This window comes from Phacochoerus africanus, chromosome 2 (assembly GCF_016906955.1).
Source record: "Phacochoerus africanus isolate WHEZ1 chromosome 2, ROS_Pafr_v1, whole genome shotgun sequence".
NCBI classification, from domain to species: domain Eukaryota; kingdom Metazoa; phylum Chordata; class Mammalia; order Artiodactyla; family Suidae; genus Phacochoerus; species Phacochoerus africanus.
This window is the reverse complement of record NC_062545.1, coordinates 110266020-110285005: the sequence shown is the minus strand read 5'-3', so window position 1 is coordinate 110285005 and position 18986 is coordinate 110266020. Positions and strand designations below refer to the sequence as shown.

The 18986-nt window shown below is 39.8% G+C and overlaps 1 protein-coding gene across 9 annotated transcripts in view; it reads right to left on the bottom strand.

The window, feature by feature from the left end:
- Positions 1-17158, bottom strand: part of HERC1 (HECT and RLD domain containing E3 ubiquitin protein ligase family member 1) — a 206552-nt gene extending 189394 nt beyond the window's left edge. For all 9 annotated transcript variants that reach the window (XM_047765943.1, XM_047765980.1, XM_047765969.1 and 6 more), the window contains exon 1: positions 17027-17158. The gene's annotated coding sequence lies outside the window, so the exon portion shown is untranslated. The remainder of the gene's footprint in view (positions 1-17026) is intronic.
- Between the last annotated feature and the right edge of the window lie 1828 nt (positions 17159-18986).

Sequence of the window (18986 nt, the reverse complement as noted above, 5' to 3'; positions counted from 1 at the left end):
ACATTATCATTTTTATGCCTGCTGTCCTGGCATGTAACTTTTTACTATGATAGAGGCAAAGGACCAAATGCCTATGAATATACTCTTTTAAGAATACAGTATTTTAGGTTATAAAACTATATATATAACCTTGAAAAATTCTCTCTATATAAACAGATCTAGAAAAAAATCTGGAGAACTACACATCAGAATTTAACAGTAGTCACTCTGAATAATGAGACAGTGTTCACTTTTTTCCTTGTATTTCCCTATACCATCTAAAAAAATTGTATTTTACGGAGTTCCCTTTGTGGCTCAGTGGAAATTAATCTGAATAGTATCCATGAGGATGCAGGTTTGATCCCCGGCCTCAATCAGTGGGTTAAGGATCTGGCGTTGCCATGAGCTGTGTGTGGTATAGGTCACAGATGCAGCTGAGATCTGGCATTGCTGTGGCTGTGGTGTAGGCCGGCAGCTGCAGCTCTGATTTGATGACCCCTAGCATGGGAACCTCCATATGTCACGGGTGCAGCCCGAAAAAGACAAAAAAATAAATAAATAAAATAAAAGGGTCTTGTAAAGAAAGTTCCAATTCCCTTCTAAGTCTGAAGTTTTGGTATTTACAATGTCCTCTGAACTCAGCCTTCTACCTGTATCTAACCTACATCTTCAGAAAGTATATCTTTTTTAAGATAACAGTTCCCCGGTCTCCATGTTTTCTATCTCCACTGGAACACAGTCAGCTCTCCACATTCTTCTCTCAGGACCTGATTGCCTGAAAGTTAAAGAAAGTATGTATGGTCCTTCCAACAGTCCTGAAATCCCCTTTTAATCTAACTTATATTTCATGATCTCCATCTGCCATATCTTGCAGTGTAGAGTAGTGGCTATGCACATGGACTCTGGAGCCAGGTGCATAGGTCCAGATCCCGGCTCTGTTATATCACCAACTCTGCAATGTAACCTTGAACAATTTACTTAATCTCTCTGTGCCTCAATTTTCTCACCTGTAAAATTGGGATAACAACAATGCACCTACTAGATAAGTTTGTTGTAAATATCAAACAAGTGACAAATTACATATAAAGGAATGAAAACAGTGTCCAGCATGTGGTTAGTGTTACCCATGACTGAAGTTTTTTTCTTTCTTTTTTTTAACCATGGACGCACCTGCAGCACTTGGACGTTCCTGGGCCAGGAATATGAATCTTTGAATCCAAGCCACATCTGCAATCTATGCAGTAGTTGCGGCAATGCCAATCCTTTAACCCACTGCACCAGGCCAGGGATCAAACACGCACCACTGCAGCAACCAAAGCTGCTGCGGTCAGGTTCTTAACCTATTGTGCCACAGTGGGAACTCCCTGGTCCTTTTTGTAACATTGCTTCTCTAAAAGTGTAACGCTTGCAGGCTAAAATAAAATAACCAATATTTGCCCCTTACTTTTTTCTCATTGAAAAAATGTCTTATTTGCCTATCAAAAATTTGTCCACATCACTGTGAAATATACATACTCATCATCATTGGACATTCTTCTTTATCCTTTGTTCAAACCCTCTAACCTAACATTTCCCCAAATCTTCTTCCTCTAGAAAATCTGTTCCATGAGTTCTTCAAGATGTTATGGGGGGGAGGAGGTTGAGTGATCAAATAAATTTGGAAAATGCTGAGTTAATGTTAAACAGGTTCCCTTACTGTAGGTCTTTTTTTTAAATAATGATTTTTATTTTTTCCATTATAGTTGTGTTAGTATGTACTACATTACACTGCAAGAGTACACATTCTTTACCAAGTTTATTTGACCCCAAAACCCTTTTGTCAAGGAGCCACACTGGGAAATGCTGCTACTCTAGTTCTTTGACAACTTTTAATACAAAATATGCTATGTTATATAAACTCAACATTTAAATCTGATTCACACACAAGACCTATTCTCAAACTCTTGCTGAATTAAAAAAAACTAATACCTGCTGCCCTGTGCAAACTGCTTTTGAAATTTCTGAATATGAACACTGACCTCTAAAAAGAATTAACACCAATGACCAGCTACATGTGCTAGGTCACAAGCTCTTAGTTATCTCATGACAGGCTATTCTATTTACTGGCCAAATTTTCTTTATTTTGGGGGGGGGGTTTTTTGTTTGTTTGTTTGTTTTTGTCTTTTTTGCCATTTCTTGGGCCGCTCCCGTGGAATATGGAGGTTCCCAGGCCAGGGGTCGAATAGGAGCTGTAGCCTCCGGCCTACACCAGAGCCACAGCAACGCAGGATCCAAGCCACATCTGCAACCTACACCACAGCTAATGGCAATGCCGGATCCTCAACCCACTGAGCTAGGCCAGGGACCAAACCCGCAACCTCATGGTTCCTAGTCAGGTTCGGTAACCACTGAGCCACAATGGGGACTCCAGGCCAAATGTTCTTTAAACAAAGTCTAGTTATTCAATATTCCCAAGTTTTCTCTGAATTTTCAATAATAAAGACTTGCACCTTCCCTTTTAAAAGAATTCCACCACAGAACCTTGTCAAATCATCCTAGAACCTATTCTGCTATAAATACAAAGCCATAAATACACCATTTATACTGTTAAAACCTCATACACAAACAACAGAATTCCACTATTTGCAATCCCTGATGAACTAATAATCTAAGCAATGGTCATCAGTAGCTGCCAATATCACAAAGACCTCTCATACCCTGACAGAAATACAAATTAATTCTACAAAGTACTCTTACCAAAAGAAGGAGCTAATGAATTTATCAATTTACTACATAAAATTCAGTAGACAGAACATGTTAACTGACATTATAGAGATGCCAGCAAAATGGGCCTATAGGAAACTTCTCAGAAACTTGGTTTCTTTTAACAAACACTTTTAAGAAGGGAAAAAAAAAAAAAAGGTTGTCTAAAGATCAAAAGTGATTTAGGAGTTCCCGTCATGGAGCAGTGATTAACAAATCCGACTAGGAACCATGAGATTGCAGGTTCGATCCCTGGCCTTGCTCAGTGGGTTTAGGATCTGGCACTGCCATGAGCTGTGGTGTAGATTGCAGACGCAGCTCGGATGCTTCGTTGCTGTGGCTGTGGTGTAGGCTGGCGGCTATAGCTCCAATTGACCCCTAGCCTGGGGACCTCCATATGCCGTGAGAGCGGCCCAAGAAATGGCAAAAAGACCCCAAAAAATAAATAAATAAATAAATGAAAGTGATTTAATATACAAGAGAAACAATTATAAATTTTTGGTTAAGATAATGAGATTATGCTTATTTTATCAAAAGAGAAAATGATTCTTAGAGATCCATATTGAAATACATGAAAGTTACAAATTAAATATCTGAAATTTACAAATCAAATATGTATGGGATATGGTTCAAAAAAGCCCAGGGTTGGGAACAGAGCAGTGGTGGATACAAATACAAAGAAAGTAAGACTGTCTATAATTCTGGAAGCTCAATGATGGGTACATGGGAGCTCTTTATATTATTCTCTCCACTTTCATATTAATATATGTTGAAAATATTTTGTAATACAAAAATTTTTTTAAAAACGCTATCTTGGGAGTTCCCACTGTGGTACAGTGGGTTAAGAATACAAATGCAGCAGCTTGGTTACTATGGAGGCGTAGGTTTGATTCCGGCCCAGCACAGTGGGTTAGAGGATCCAGCAATGCTGCAGCTGCAGCATTGGTGGCAGCTCCTCAATCCCTGGCCCAGGAACTTCCACATGTCATAGGTATGCCCATAAAAACAAACAAGAAAATGCTGTCTGGGACTGAATTATCTGCCTAGGACTTCAAACAGCCTCTACATATTACCATAATAGATTAACGTGCAGTCAGGCATAAGTGAATTTAAGTTTACTATGATCAAATTATGTTTATAAAGTACTAAAATAAATAATTTGACAAGAATTTCACTAACACTCAACATGCTAAACTCACTTGTGTAACTTTTATTTACAAGCCTGTTAACAGTATCTAACTAATTTATGGCTTTCCATGGAAAAAACATAATTTAAGTATGATTTATTTTTAAATTTCCATTGCAGACAATACTGCAGAGTCATCACTATCTTTCCACTCTTGTGGGCCTATGATACTTCTGCAATTTATCATCAGCAGACATATTGTATAAGTGCTCCAGCTCACTGAGCTCCAAACAGGACTAGTTTTATCTCACATACAAAAACCTTTTCCTGTCTTCCTACTCTGAAATAAAGAGCCAAACCAACAGATGGCAGACCAAGAGGGAGGGGGTGGTGATAAGGAGGCAGTTATGAGACAGCATGAGGGATAAAGAAAATAACACTGAGAACTGAAAGCTGCAACTCAAAAACACAAAATATTCATCAATTCTTTAGATTTTTGCAAAACAAAATCGCATTTTTTGTCAATCATCAACTACTTTAAAATGAAGTGACTCTGAATTTGCATCTGACTTTATTCTCTTACAGCACAACTATAAGTTTTGAAAGGTTCCTCTTAATACTTCAGACCAATTTAAACTAACCAAATTATTTCAGAGTAGTTTCAAAACGAAAAAGGAGATATATTAAACTTTTGTTAGCATTTCACTACGGTACAAATTACATCAGTCTCTTCAGAAGCTTCGAAGCTCTCTTTTTGACTTCACACAAGTGTCCCATCCCTATGCTAATCTACAATATAATCAAAACAGCATCAATATTACTGCAATCTAACTGGTACAAGGTTTTCAATGAAAAATATTGGTTTAAGGAGTTCCCATGGTGGCTCAGTGGTTAACGAATCCAACTAGAAACCATGAGGTTGTGAGTTCAATCCCTGGCCTCACTCACTGGGTTAAGGATCCAGTGTTGCCATGAGCTGTGGTGTAGGTCACAGACGCGGCTCGGATCCAGCATTGCTGTGGCCCTGGCGTAGGCTGGCGGCTATAGCTCTGATCAGACCCCTAGCCTGAGAACCTCCACATGCCGCGGGGTTAAAAAATACTGGTTTAAAAAAGATTACAAAGCACAACATAGTAAATCAACCACATATTTTTTTTTTCTTCTTTCAGTCACACCCACATCATATGGAAGTTCCTGGGCCAAGTATAAAATCCAGGCCATAGCTGTGACCACCCCACAGCTATATCAACATCAGATCCTTTAACCTACTGTGCCCATGCTGGGGATTGAACCCGTATCGTCACAAAGATAACGACAGGTCTTTAACCCACTGGGCCAAAGCAAGAACTCCTAAGCCAATTATAATAAATTTTTTAAAAAATATTACAACAGTGTTGCAATTAGAATTACAGTATTAATCTAAATTATATTTCTTTAAACTGCCTAGGCTTTAAGCATAACAAACCCTAAGAACATATCAATTACATCAAGCCATCTTTGCCCATTCATCATGTCAAGTATCTTCTGTATCCAGATTAAGCAACTTTCCACTCACTAATTGAAGAGATCAAGCCCATAATACCATACAATCCAGAAATCCACCACTCACACTCTAGCAGTTTTACAAAGGAATAGCAACTTGCTTTATGAACAGAACCTCCACAAAAGAGGATCTAGCAACCAGAGGATATTCAAGGGCCTGTTCTTTAAGCAGCTACCTCTCTCCTCTGTGGCAGCTTATCAGACAGCAGAGTATCTACCCTGCCTAGCTCACAGAGGTGTTACGTTATGAGGATAAACTGAGAAAATGGTTACCAAACTACTTGGAAAACTGAAAAGCTATATACAAATGTATGTCATCATTATTTCATTACTTGTCTGCACTCAGGACAGTTTGCAGACTAAACTTGCTCTTTAATAATACTGGGTCAAGGTCTACCAAGTAAAACTTATTTCAGGGTATAAAGATTCACTAATATTCTCCTCTCTATGGCAAAATACAATCCTTATTCCAGTTGTTTCTCTTCTAATATCCATTATCCTTCTTTGGCAGAAGAAAACTAGAAACATTCTTTAAGAAATCAAAGCAACATACAACACCTAAAAGTCTGTCTCAGTGTCAACATGAGTTACTGAACACCTATCTATCTAATATATCAGAATTGTCCTGCCTAAATGACATTATTTGGATAGGATTTTAGATCAGCCAAAACCATCACACTGAGGTTGGCCATTTCCAGGCTCTGCACCCCTCAGTTTCCACCAACACATGCTTTTGTTTCTGAATGTTAATCCAGGCTCCACCACTTACAGACGATATGATCGTGGGCAAGTTACTTAACCTTTCTGTGCTTCAATTTCCTATCTGCAGAATAAACTGGTTAAACATGGTTTAAATAATAAACAGTTCAACCAGATTGAAATATGATGTACACAACAGAGGAAAGTAATAGTGCCTGGTCCACAATAAATTCTCAATAAATGTCACTCAGTACTATTTATGTGTGCATCTGTCCATTCCACCAAACCAGCTTCGCTAAATTACCTAAACTGCTCCACCATTCTCTATCATTCCTTCTCTTCAAAAGAATGAGTAATTAATTTTGAGAAATCAGAAACTATGACCATATTACTGACAAAATTTCATTATACACATTGGAATATTTACTTGTATAATAAAGTTTAACACCTTATATAAAAGATATTGGCCCACACGTTTTTAAATTATATTAACATAGGAGATAATATAATATTCCTAATTCTGAATTAGGTTATCCTAGAATTCTAATATTATCAGCTAGCAAAGCTTTTATTTAAACTGTATAACATAAAACTTCTCATAACCAATCAGTTTTATTGTATAGTGACTAATAGGAAGGCCATTAAAAATGGCAAAATTTAAAAGAGCTTCTATAAATGCTACTACATTAAGTTAAAAAAAAGAAAAAAACTCGAATACTAATGTATCCTCCCCAAAATTAAGATCAATAGAGACTTTATTTTTTTTGTTTGTTTTTTTGTTTTGTTTTGTTTTGCTTTATCTAGGGCTGCTCCCACGGCATGTGGAGGTTCCCAGGCTAGAGGTCGAATCGGAGCTGCAGCCACCGGCCTACGCCAGAGCCACAGCGACGTAGGATCCGAGCCATGTCTGCAGCCTACACCACAGCTCAGGGCAACGCCGGATCCTTTAACCCACTGAGCAAGGCCAGGGATCGAACCTGCAACCTCATGGTTCCTAGTCAGATTCGTTAACCACTGCGCCACGAAGGGAACTCCATCAATAGAGACTTTAAATCAAGAGTTTAGAGTGAGGAAAAGTAGCTTTCCAGAGCAAGAGGAAGTATTATTACATTAACATCACTAACATTACAATTAGAAGACAAAGTATGTTAAACACTGCAACAAAGAGAAAAGCTGAACTCCAAGCTTTTTTTTTTTTTTTTTGGTCTTTTTTTGTCTTATGTCTTTTTAGGGCCACACCCTCAGCATATGGAGGTTCCCAGGCTAGGGGTCTAATGGGAGCTGTAGCTGTGGGCCTACGCCACAGCCAGAGCAACGCAGGATCAGTGCTGCACAGCTCATGGCAACACCAGATCCTTAACCCACTGAGCAAGGCCAGGGATCGAACCCACAACCTCATGGTTCCTAGTTGGATTCGTTTCTGCTGCGCCACGATGGGAACTCCCCAAGCTTATTTTTTACGTATTAGCACATCCTCAGCATGATTATTTGCTCTTAATAATGTTATAAATTCTAAGTCTTAACATTTCACATGAGTATCCAATGCAAAAATTTCCCAGCATTGTTTAATTGACTTAATGGTTCTCCTTTGGCTTAAAATCTTAAAAAGGTAGAATCATTTAATCTAACTTAGAGATAATTTTACTCCACAGACAACTTCCCAGAGCTGCACGCCAAGGGACTTATCTAGGCACTGGAATGAACAGGATATAAAATTCTCATGCTCATGTAAACTAAAGTTTACATTCTAGTGAGAACAACAAGTAGTAAAGTAGACAAACCATTAAATTTCAGAAGGCATACTATAAAAAATAAAGCAGGAGAGACAAGGAGAGATTAGGGGCAAGGTGATCACTGGTTTCTACAGTGTGATCACTGAACATTCCTCTAAAGAGGTAGACTCTGTGAACCCCCTTTTTAGTAGGTTGGAGGGAATAAGCAGTGCTAAGACCTGAGAGAAGAGCAGAGCAAGAACAAGTATTAATGCCTGGGAATGCCCGTGGCATGATCAAAGAATAAAGGAAAGTTCAGTGTAATAGAAGAGTGAACAGAGCGAGGAGAGCATGGACTAACTACATCATGGAGGACTTTATAGGCCATGGCCAGCAATACAGTGGTTATTTTAATTGTAAAAGAAAATCATTATAAAACATAGAGGAGTGGCCTTTGTGATTAACAGTTAAAAAGATCATTCTAGCTATGAAATGCAGAACATTCTAGCTATGAAATGCAAAACGTAGGAGGTCAAGTGAGAAAGGCAGAAACCACTTAAGAGACTATTGTAATTATCCAACCAGGAGATGATGGTTGTTTAAATCAGAGTAATAAGGTAGAGATGATGATATCTGATTAGATTAGAAATGCATTCAAAAGACAGAACCAAGAGGATTTGCTGATGGGCTAGTTATGAGAACAAAGAAAAGAAGAGAATCACAGTTGACACCTAGGCTTCTGGCCCATTTACTAAGAGCACATTCTTCAGAGGAAATGGTAAGGGTAAGAATCACAACTTCTATGTTGTGTAAATTTAGCTTGAGATAACATTTTCGACAGTCAAATGAGATGTGGAATAAGCAGATGAACTATGACACTGTACCTCAGGGAAGGGGTCTGGGCCGAAAATATAAATGTGGAAGTCAATCAGCATTTAGAAAGTTTTGAAAGCCACAGAAATGGATAAATGTAGATGGGGAAGACTTTTTTGTTTCATCTTCACATAAGCCCAATGAGGTACAACTTTTTTTTTCTTTTTAAGGTACACCTGTAGCATATGGAAGTTCCCAGGCTAAGGGCTGAATCGGAACTGTAGCTGCCGGCCTACACTGCAGCCCCAGCAATGTGGGATACAAGCAGCATCTTCGACCTATGCCATAGCTCACAGCAACGCCAGATCCTTAATCCACTGAGCAAGGCCAGGGACTGAACCTGCATCCTCATGGATACTAGTTGGGTTCTTTACCGCTGAGCCACAACCAGAACTCCAATTATTCCCATTTTATAGATCAGGACACAGGCTAAGAGATTATCCAATATCATTCTGCTAATAAGTGGTAATAAGTTAGAAAAAAAAAAACATAGATCTATGAACTACAGCACAAGGAACTCTACTCAGTATTCTGTAATAAACTTTATGGGAAAAGAATCTGAAAAAGAATGCTTATGAGTATACGTATAACTGAATCATTTTGTTGTACACCTAGTAATTAACACAATATTATAAATCAACTACACTTTAATAAAACTTTAAAAAAGGAAAAAAAAAAATCTAATTCTCTATAGTGACCACGACCTTTCTAAACCAGGGTTCAACATGTAAACCACAGAACTAGAAATGAATACTGGAGTGAATCTTTTCTTACTTCTCCCAAGGATGGTATATAACTAGTGCCATTCTAGATGCATTGGAGAAAGTTTAATCTTCACATGCAATTAATGCTCAAACGTCCTAGAACATTAGGGTTTAGTTCTCTCATGGAACCTCACTTGTTTAAAAAAAAAAAAAAGCTATACTACACTGTACTATTATTCTATCATTATTATTCCATTACTATCTGTAGTAGTGGTGGTAGGAATCATTTTAAATGAGAGAAAAAAAGATTGGTAACAACATTACGTTACCATCCTGTGACTTTTCATGGCCTTCTCTTTGTAGCCAGTAAAAGCAAATGTTATTCAAAGTTTTTACAGCACCAAAAGTGATTATACCAGACCGCTACTGGTTTTACTCACAATCAACATGTTTTCCTGAGAACATCAGTTCATCAGAACACCATCAGAATTTAAGCTCCTCTAATGCAAGAATCTTTGTGTTTTTCCTTGGGTTTTTTGTTTGTTTTTGTTTTTTTGCTTTTTAGGGCTGCACTTGCACTTGCAGCATATGGAAGTTCCCAGGCTAGGGGTTGAACGGGAGCTACAGCTGCCCGCCTACACCACAGCCACGTGGGATCCAAGCCACATCTGCAACCTACACCACAGCTCACAGCAACACCAGATCCTTAACCCACTGAGCAAGGTCAGCGATTGAACCCGCATCCTCATGGATCCTAGTTGGGTTCATTAACTGCTGAGCCACAAAGGGAACTCCTGTTTTGTTCATTAATGTACTCCAAACACCCAGGACAATGTCTTTTTTGGGGGAAAGAACCTAAGTTTTCAGCCTCACTGAGCATAACTTACTACCCTGTAAAATGGGGATGTTTTTCATGTTCTCTTAGTTTCTTGGCACTGCCAAAATCTGATAGGATCATCCTAATCCAGAACTTATAAACTCTTGATTTCATTTTCCTTAAGATTAGCCTTCTTTCTTATGGAAATATAACAGGTTCCAGATACAGCCATTACTGGTCAAATAACCATACCATAGTTCAATGTACTATATGTACTGTTCAAAATAACTAGTACACAATGTGAACCAACTATCACCTCATACAGACTCTAGAGGAAAAGGTATTCTCCTTATAATTTCTGCTACCCTTTGTTAAATGCCACAAGTATTTAAGAGCACTGATATTATAAATCAATGCAGCAACTCCATTAAATGCAGAAAGTTTCAAATGAGCTATCCTGGGTAGACCAAAAATTACATTCCAGTCAATTTCCCCTGCACAAAATAACTTACATGTATCAATGCAGTATTAATAAACAATGTATTTCCACTTCAAGCTATAAAAACATACCAACAGCAGGCATTAAGTGCCCTTCCACAAGGCTTTGGGTCACTGAGATGACTGCAGGACATTTTTTAAAATCAGTCATCTCTGGAAAAAAAAATTAAAAAGCACAACAACACATTCTGATGGTGAGGCTATGGGAAAACAGGTGCTCTCATATATTACTGGTGGGACTACAAATTAACACTTCTGGAGGGAAATTTGTCCATATCTAATGAATCTATATTATGCATGGAACTTTTCACTCAGCAATCCCATTTACAGGAATCTAGCCTAAAAATAATCCTTCTTCCACTATGAAAATACATATACACAGGTCATATATTGCAACATTGTTTATAACTGCCAAACAACCTAAATACCCATACATAGAAGAATGGCTGAATAAATTAAGATACATCTACACAGCAGAGTATCATACGGCCATAAAAAAGAATGGAGAACATCAACACTATCTCTTCAAAAGAATGAACTGATTTGTAGTGATTTCCAGGATATATTATTTAGTTGAAAAAAGCTGCAAAAAAGTATCTATAATATGCCATTCCTCATATAATAAAGAAGGGAATGGGAAAACAGTTTGGTGGTTCCTCAAAAAGTTATCATATGACCTAGTAATTCCATTCCATTACACTGAAGGGAACTGAAAACACATATTCACATAAAAACTTATACATGAAAGTTCTTAATAGCCAAAAAATGCAAAACCAGATGTCCATCAGGTGATATATGGATGAACCAAATGTGGTGTAGCCATACAATGGATTATCATTCAGCCATAAAAAGGAATGAAGTACTGACACAAGCTACAACACAGATGAACCTTGAAACGACTGTTAAATGAAAGAAGCCAGGCACGAAAGTCCAAGTATTATATGATTTTATGCACATGAAATGTCCAGAACAGACAAATTCATACAAACAGAAAGTAGATCAGCGGTTACTAGTGGCTAAGGAAAGGGGAATAGGAAATGACTACTAATGGATACAGCATTTCTTTTCTGAGTAATGAAAATGTTCTAAAATTAGGCAGTGGTGATGGCTGCACAACCTTATGAATAGACTAAAAAACAATGATTTGCACACTTCAAAGGCGTTAGTTCTATGCTATGTGAATTGTATCTCAATAAAAGAGCTGTATGTGGGGGAAAAGGAATATAAAAAAACACACATCATCTGTTCATCTCTGTAAAAGAGATAATGGAAGGATAAACCAGAAACTAAAGAAGCTGATTACCTAAGGACATGGAAAAACAGGTGGGAAAAAAGGAGGGGGCGTAAAGGAATGAGGTAATAGGAATAAGGAATGACATTTCTCTGATTTTATCTTTTCATGTAATGTTTACTAATAGTAATGTTTCATATACCAAGATAAATAAAATCAATCAGAATTAGGGGAACCCAAAACAGAATACAAAGAATAAGGAAAAAACCTAACTGCATTACATATGAACAATACGAAAGAAGTGAGAAAGAAAAGAACTAACCTAAGCAACTAACTCTGAAAACACTATATTGACTAGATACTTCAAAGCTCAAAAAAGAAAAAAACAGTATACACAAATATTGCATTCTAATTGGGAATATGTTTCTCATAAGCGTTACTACTTGATGTATATTCTATAAATAAACAAATAAATTAGTATCCTACAGATAGTGAGAGCCAGGTTTCAAATTGTCAGGGAAAAAAAAAGTTATAAATAAGAAAAGGTTGGAATGAAACTGTGGTGTTGGACTGGAAAAGAAGGTATCAATATGAACTCAAATATGGTTTTTAATACATAGAGAAAGAAAAAGAAATGTGTGTGTGTGTTTGCCTGTATCTGTGGACAGGTTAGTATATACACATATATTTCCTAGCTCTGTTCTCTGAGGGCCTAGGAGCAGTGACATGCCAGTGAACACATCTAGCATCCAGATCTTGATTTAAATTCTATTCTCCAATAAAAGGAAAAAGATCTCCTTAGAGAAGTGGTTGATTCCAAGATAAGGACAAGGAAAAATACAAGATGAGCATGGAATATAGCCTATGGTGCCAGAATATAAGGAAGTGCTCAAAAAAGGGTGGAGGCCAAACTGAAAGAACGCCTCATGGCCAAAACTGGAAGAATCTGAGCAACAAAAGAGTGATACTATTAGATTATAATCCATAGAATAAAATAAATACCCATGAGGAGTTTCCATGTGGCTCTGTGGGTTAAGAATCCCACACTGTCACTGACGTGGCTCAGATCACCACTGTGGCACAGGTTTGATTCCTGGCCTGGGAACTTCCAAATAAGTAAATAAATAGCTTAACAGACAAATGAGGAAACGCCATCTCTTTTTTACAGAAAAATTCCAATAATAAATGTGAAAGGAATGAGGGAAATACAAATCACCAGTAGGCAAACACTACAGTAATAACCACAGCAGACAGTTCCAGAAATGGTTGCTAAAATCAGTGAGAAAGTCTGAAGAAAAAGAGTACATCTGCATAGTCTCAACATATCTCCCCTAAACCTGCAGCAATTGGAAGTTCCCAGAGAAGGGATCAAATCCGGAGTTGCAGCTGCCAGCCAACACCACAGCTGCTGGCCTATGCCACAGGCACAGCAATGCCAGATCCGAGCTGCGTCTGCCACCCACACCACAGCTCATGGCAACTCCGGATCCTTAACCCACTGGGCGAGGTCAAACCTGCATCCTCATGGATACTAGTTGGATTTGTTTCTACTGAGCCACGACAGGAACTCCCTAAGAAATGCTTCAATTACAAAAAGAAGAGTAACTTTATAGTGGAAAATATAGCAGAGTGTGCCTTAATAAAGCAATCAAGGTTAAAATATCACTAGCAATAAGACATATCAACATCAAGTATCCTCTAGTATGATGCAATGAGAAGGAGACATCATATCTGTAGTTTTCTTGCAAACATACACATAACCTCAATCTAATCACGAGAAAAACATCAGACAAACCAAAAATGAGAAAAATGACACAAAATAACTGACTAGTACTCACCCAAAGTGTCAAGGTCATAAAAGACAAACTGTCACAGACTGGAGGAGACAAGACTATGAAATGACTAAATGCAACATGGGATCCAGGATTAGATCCTGAAATTTAAAAAAATGAAACTAAAAAAAAAAAACACTGGGGAAAAACTGGTGGCATTCAAATGAAGTCTGTGGTTTACTTAATATCTTTACTGATGCAAATTTCTTGGTTTTGATCATTGTAGTACAGTTATGTAAGTCATCAACAGTAAAAGACGCTACGTGAAGGGTATAAGAACTCTGTACTATTTTGGCAACATTTCCGTTAAGTATAACAGTATTTCAAAACAAGGTTAAAAGTAAATAAAATCCATCAACTGATCATGTTGTGCGACTGTCCTATTTCCTTGCTCAGGAAGTTCATCTAGAATTTAATATTCCCATTAATTCGGGGGATCCAGTAAGTAAAAGCTTCTGCACTAAATCATAAAAATCATAAAAACCAGACCTGGCATCTAAAAAATAAATTACTCATTTTATGTTTTTTTATACCTTATATATTTTTCAGTCAAAAAAATCTGCTGGCTACTGTAACTTTACTGGCTTTGCAAACTTCTTTTTAAATGACCAATTTTTTTTAATGTTTTTAATATCGTGATTATCTGTGGTATGTGCCCATAATAACACATTTATCTGGAGTTCCTGCCGTGGCTCAGTGGTTAAGAAATCTGACTAGGAACCATGAGGTTTCGGGTTTGGTCCCTGGCCTTGCTCAGTGGGTTAAGGATCCATCCGGCTTTGCCATGAGCTGTGGTGTAGGTTGCAGACGCGGCTCGGGGCTCGGATCCTGCGTTGCTGTGGCTCTGGCATAAGCCAGTGGCTACAGCTCCCATTAGACCCCTGGCCTGGGAACCTCCATATGCCGCGGGAGTGGCCCAAGAAATGGCAAAAAGACAAAAAAAAAAAAAACAAAAAAAACACCATATTTATCTACTAAGCCAAAGTTTTATTTTCATTAAAAATTATCAATAGATTATAGTAAATGTGTTACTTTTTATTACCTAGTTGTCCAGCCATAAAATTCAAGGTTTTTCGACAAGTCAATCTGCTTTCATCCTAATACAAACTTCTCTCCACACCCCAAACTACAAAGTCATCACGGTCTGAAAATCTGAATTTTAAAAAATCAGCTGTTCAAACTACATAGTCCTTTTCTTCTAAATCTCAAATATTGAGAAGGAGTAATTTAGTCTTTTTTGGGAAAAACTGCTTGGGACGTTAGAATTGTACTGTATTTATTATTTGCACCCTCTACTAACCAACCCAGTCCAACAACTCATCCGAAATTCCTTTACTCAAATAGGATTTTCAAATGTTTATATGTAAAAATAAAAAAAAAGATCAGTGATGCTTTACATTCGCTTTTTCCTCCATGCATCACCAGGGAGTGGAATACATGACCAGCAAATGAACGGCTAAGCATCACATGCAAACAGCATGACTAGAAATTTAAGAAGCAAAGTGATAAGAACCTGAGGGAAAGCAAAATTCATAAAAGTTTAGAATTACAAGTGGACTTAACAGGCCATTTAATACACTCCATGACAACCCTAGATAGATGACAATCTTTCCTGTTTTTAAAAGCCTCCAGGTTTTCAACCTCCCTAGATGTCTAATTCTGCCACATAATTCAGTCAGGTGATTTGGGCGAAATACTACAAGACTATTCTTTGGCCTACCTAATGCTTTCTTTTCTCAAATAGTACAAGGATACATTTTAACTCACTTTCAAGATGTATGAATGTGTATATGTGCCTAATACATGTTGTATGTATATAATATGCACATGTATGCATACAGACAATTAGGGCATTCAAGTTCTGCTTGTATAGAAAGCTATATAATCAAAAGCACATGTCCATCCCATTCTAATCACAAAAGTACCATGAAAAAAACAATGTCATATAATGATTTTGGTCTAAAAATAACCAATGGAAACCAATTTTACAAAACCTTGAGGTAAACAGGTTTCTTCCCACCATGAATAATCAAAGTTTATCTACTTTCCACAACCACTACTCACTATCAGATCCCACCACAGGCTGAAATGTAACAACACATATATACTAGATCCAAGTAGATAATAATTTCTAATTTAAAAAAAAATTTAGCTAACAATCATATTGGAAGAAGGCCCAATGAAAGAGAGAGTGATGAATGAGTACAGCCAGTGATAATGAACAAGTAACCAATTTTAATCAAGCAGGCCTAATAAGTGACTCAAATAAATCACTTTTGCAACATATATAGAAAGAGGAAGTCTCAGTCAAGGATAAGCCAAACACTATTTGAAAAAATTAAGTGCTAGGAAATACACCAAAATATTAATCATGAAATAGAAATGAAATTACAAGAATGGATTTGGTATTCCTATTATTGAGTATCCATATTTTCTACAGTAATGCAGAAATTATTTTTAAATTAAGGCAAATTCTGTCCCTGTGTTTCACAGTTCTCTAGGACACACAGCATGTCTTTTACATAACCTCCTGGGAGAGATGGTACCAGCTTCAGTCCTCCTCGTGTCTCCCACGAACCTGCCACCCATCAAAGAAAGAGTTTCACCATGTTCCGTGGGACAGCTCCTGTCATCATCACCCTCATCTCACCCCAGAGACTGAACAATGCATCTCGTCTCCCCTCCTGGGAGCAGAAGCTTTATAAATTGTTATTTTATAGAGACGGAAAACTTGAAGAAAGGTTTACCAGATGATGAGCTGCGCCCACCCAGAAGCAGAGAAAAGGGGAAAGACATGTCGTCCCAACCTCCACCCCTCAAAAAGCTACCGGTGACGGGGGGCACCGGTGTCGCGGCTCTCCTCAGATCCCAAAAGAGAGTCGGGCCGCCACCCCACCCCCTCCCCCAGTCCAAGCCCCAGCGGGGGCGGGGCTCTCGTTAGCGGATAAAGGGGTGGGGGAAAAGGTCAGAAACGCGACCCCCGAGGGCCAAGGGACAGGTAGAGCAAGCCGCTGGAGGGGCGGGTCCCTCCGCCCTCACGGCCGAGCGGTTCGGCTTTTAACGCGGCTCTGTAGGCGCCCGGGCAGCAAGAGGCCTTTGGGGGCCGGGGAGCCGCACGGCGCTGGCAGGGTTTCCTCAGGCCTTCGCCTGCATCCCACCCGGGACCCCGGCGACCCCTCTCGGCGGCGGCTCCCGAACGGCCCCGGCCGGCCTTGCCGGGCCGGCGGGGCGCACGCACAGGCGGCCAAGAGTGCAGAAGAGGAGGCATTACCATACGCTGCTCCAGAGCTGGCGGCGGTGGGGCGCGGCTCCGGCGACCCGAGCCCGGCTCGGCAGCGGCTGCGGCGGCCGCGTCCTTTATTTTTGCTGCAGCAGCGGCGACTTGTCAAAGGGAAAGACGTAAGAGGCGGTGGCAGCGGCGGCAGGCGAGTCTCGCGGGATTTGGGCAGAACTCTCGCGCAGTCTCGAGCCCTCGCCCCGCCCCCAGGTTCGTCGCGGGAGGCCGAAGGGGTTGGGGGAGGAGCGCTCCTGGGCGAGTTTGCGGGAGAACGGGAAAAGGGAATGATGTTTAATGAGTAGCGACGGGCAGCGTAGATTCTAGGTACTCCTCGCCACCGCACAGCCCTCACCGTTCAGTCCTCGCGGAGTCCGGACAGCTCGGTCCCTCCGTGGGGATCGGACTGTGCCTATGAGGCACAATTGGGGACGTTTCACAAAGGACAGTGAGGCGAGGGGGCTGCCAGCCAGCGCGCCCCATTTTCCTCGTTGCTTCCCTCGTAATGGGCGTGGATGACCCCACTGTCCCGCGCCCTGGTGCTGAAGGATGGAGCGAGGCGTGAAAACGCTGGCTGCAGGGGCTAGGCGGCCACACCCCTTTATCTCAGACTTGCACCATGCGCTCTGAGTTCTTTATCTCCCACGACAGTCAGTCCTAGACTTCTGGCCGGTTAAGTTCAGTCATATGAAAGCGTTTCATTTGACTTCTATCTCATTATTAATGTCTTTACGCCGCAGGACTGCCAAAACCCTACAAATGCTGGGGCCTGCGACGACTCTGTTTTCTGCTGAGGAAAACGGAGGTAAATTATATCCTGGATCCTGACTTCGACCTCTACAGTGAAGGGACTGTGACTGGCTTAGTCATCACTGTGTCCTCAGCACCTAGACCTGGTCCATTGTTGAATGAATACACCTGTCGCTGTCTTCCTTCTGTGCCTGTTCTTACTCCTAGACTCCTCATTTCTAGCCACCTTCCTGTATCCTTCGTTGGAAATATTCTAACGAGCACTGATTATGTGTGTCTATTTCTAGTAAACTAGAAATGCGGGAGTGGGTGTGTGTGGAATGATGTCATTGTTGCCATTGCTTTACGGTCTGGGTATCTTGTGTGAAGCTGAGACGAGGTTAACAGGCTCTCTAGCCATTCTCATTTTAACTTGTTGATCATGTAGGCATCTGTGCCACTCAGGGCATCCCTTGACATTCTGTTTTTCTTGGATTTATAAAACTTTACTAGGACTTTCCTTATTTCAAAGACCGAGTGAGGCATTCTCCCCTTTGCCCTCTCCTTAGTTTCCACCCTCAGGGCAATGTAGAAAGAAGAATTGAATACAACTGAGACCAATTGCATACTATTATCAAATACAAATAATGTCACAAGTAAGCCCTGAATACCTTCCGCCTTCTCCTTAACCATTCCACCCCTTCTCTGACCACTCTTTAATATTTAAATCAACTTCTGATGCAGTTTCATTGTCAGCACCATTCTCCAAACTCTACCAGTTCATTTTATTAGGATGCTGCCCCACCGCCTCCTCGCACAAATGTTGGAGATGGAGGGGTGAGGAGGATAAAGGGAACTCAAGGTCAAGACCTCAGCTCTGCAGGCTCTTGCCCTGATAGTCCTCTGAGCTGCACACTCTGGCCATACTAGTCAGCTACATCTTTCCTCACACATGCTCAATCCCCATTTCATGCTGCACATTCCACAGTCCTACAGCTGAGCCAGGTCCCAGGTGGAGGAAGTGGAAAATCATCTTTCATCTGCATATAGGAAATACGTGGCTCCTGCATAAATAGGGTTAAGTCAAAGGTGAAAGGAACCAGCAGAGGAATGATGTGTGAATGCGGAACTGGGAGAAACTTAAAAGGATTCAGGGAGTAAATTTGTTTTGCCTTTGGCACTTGGCTCAGAAAACAAACTTCTTCAGTATTCAGAAAAGGGCTCCAGA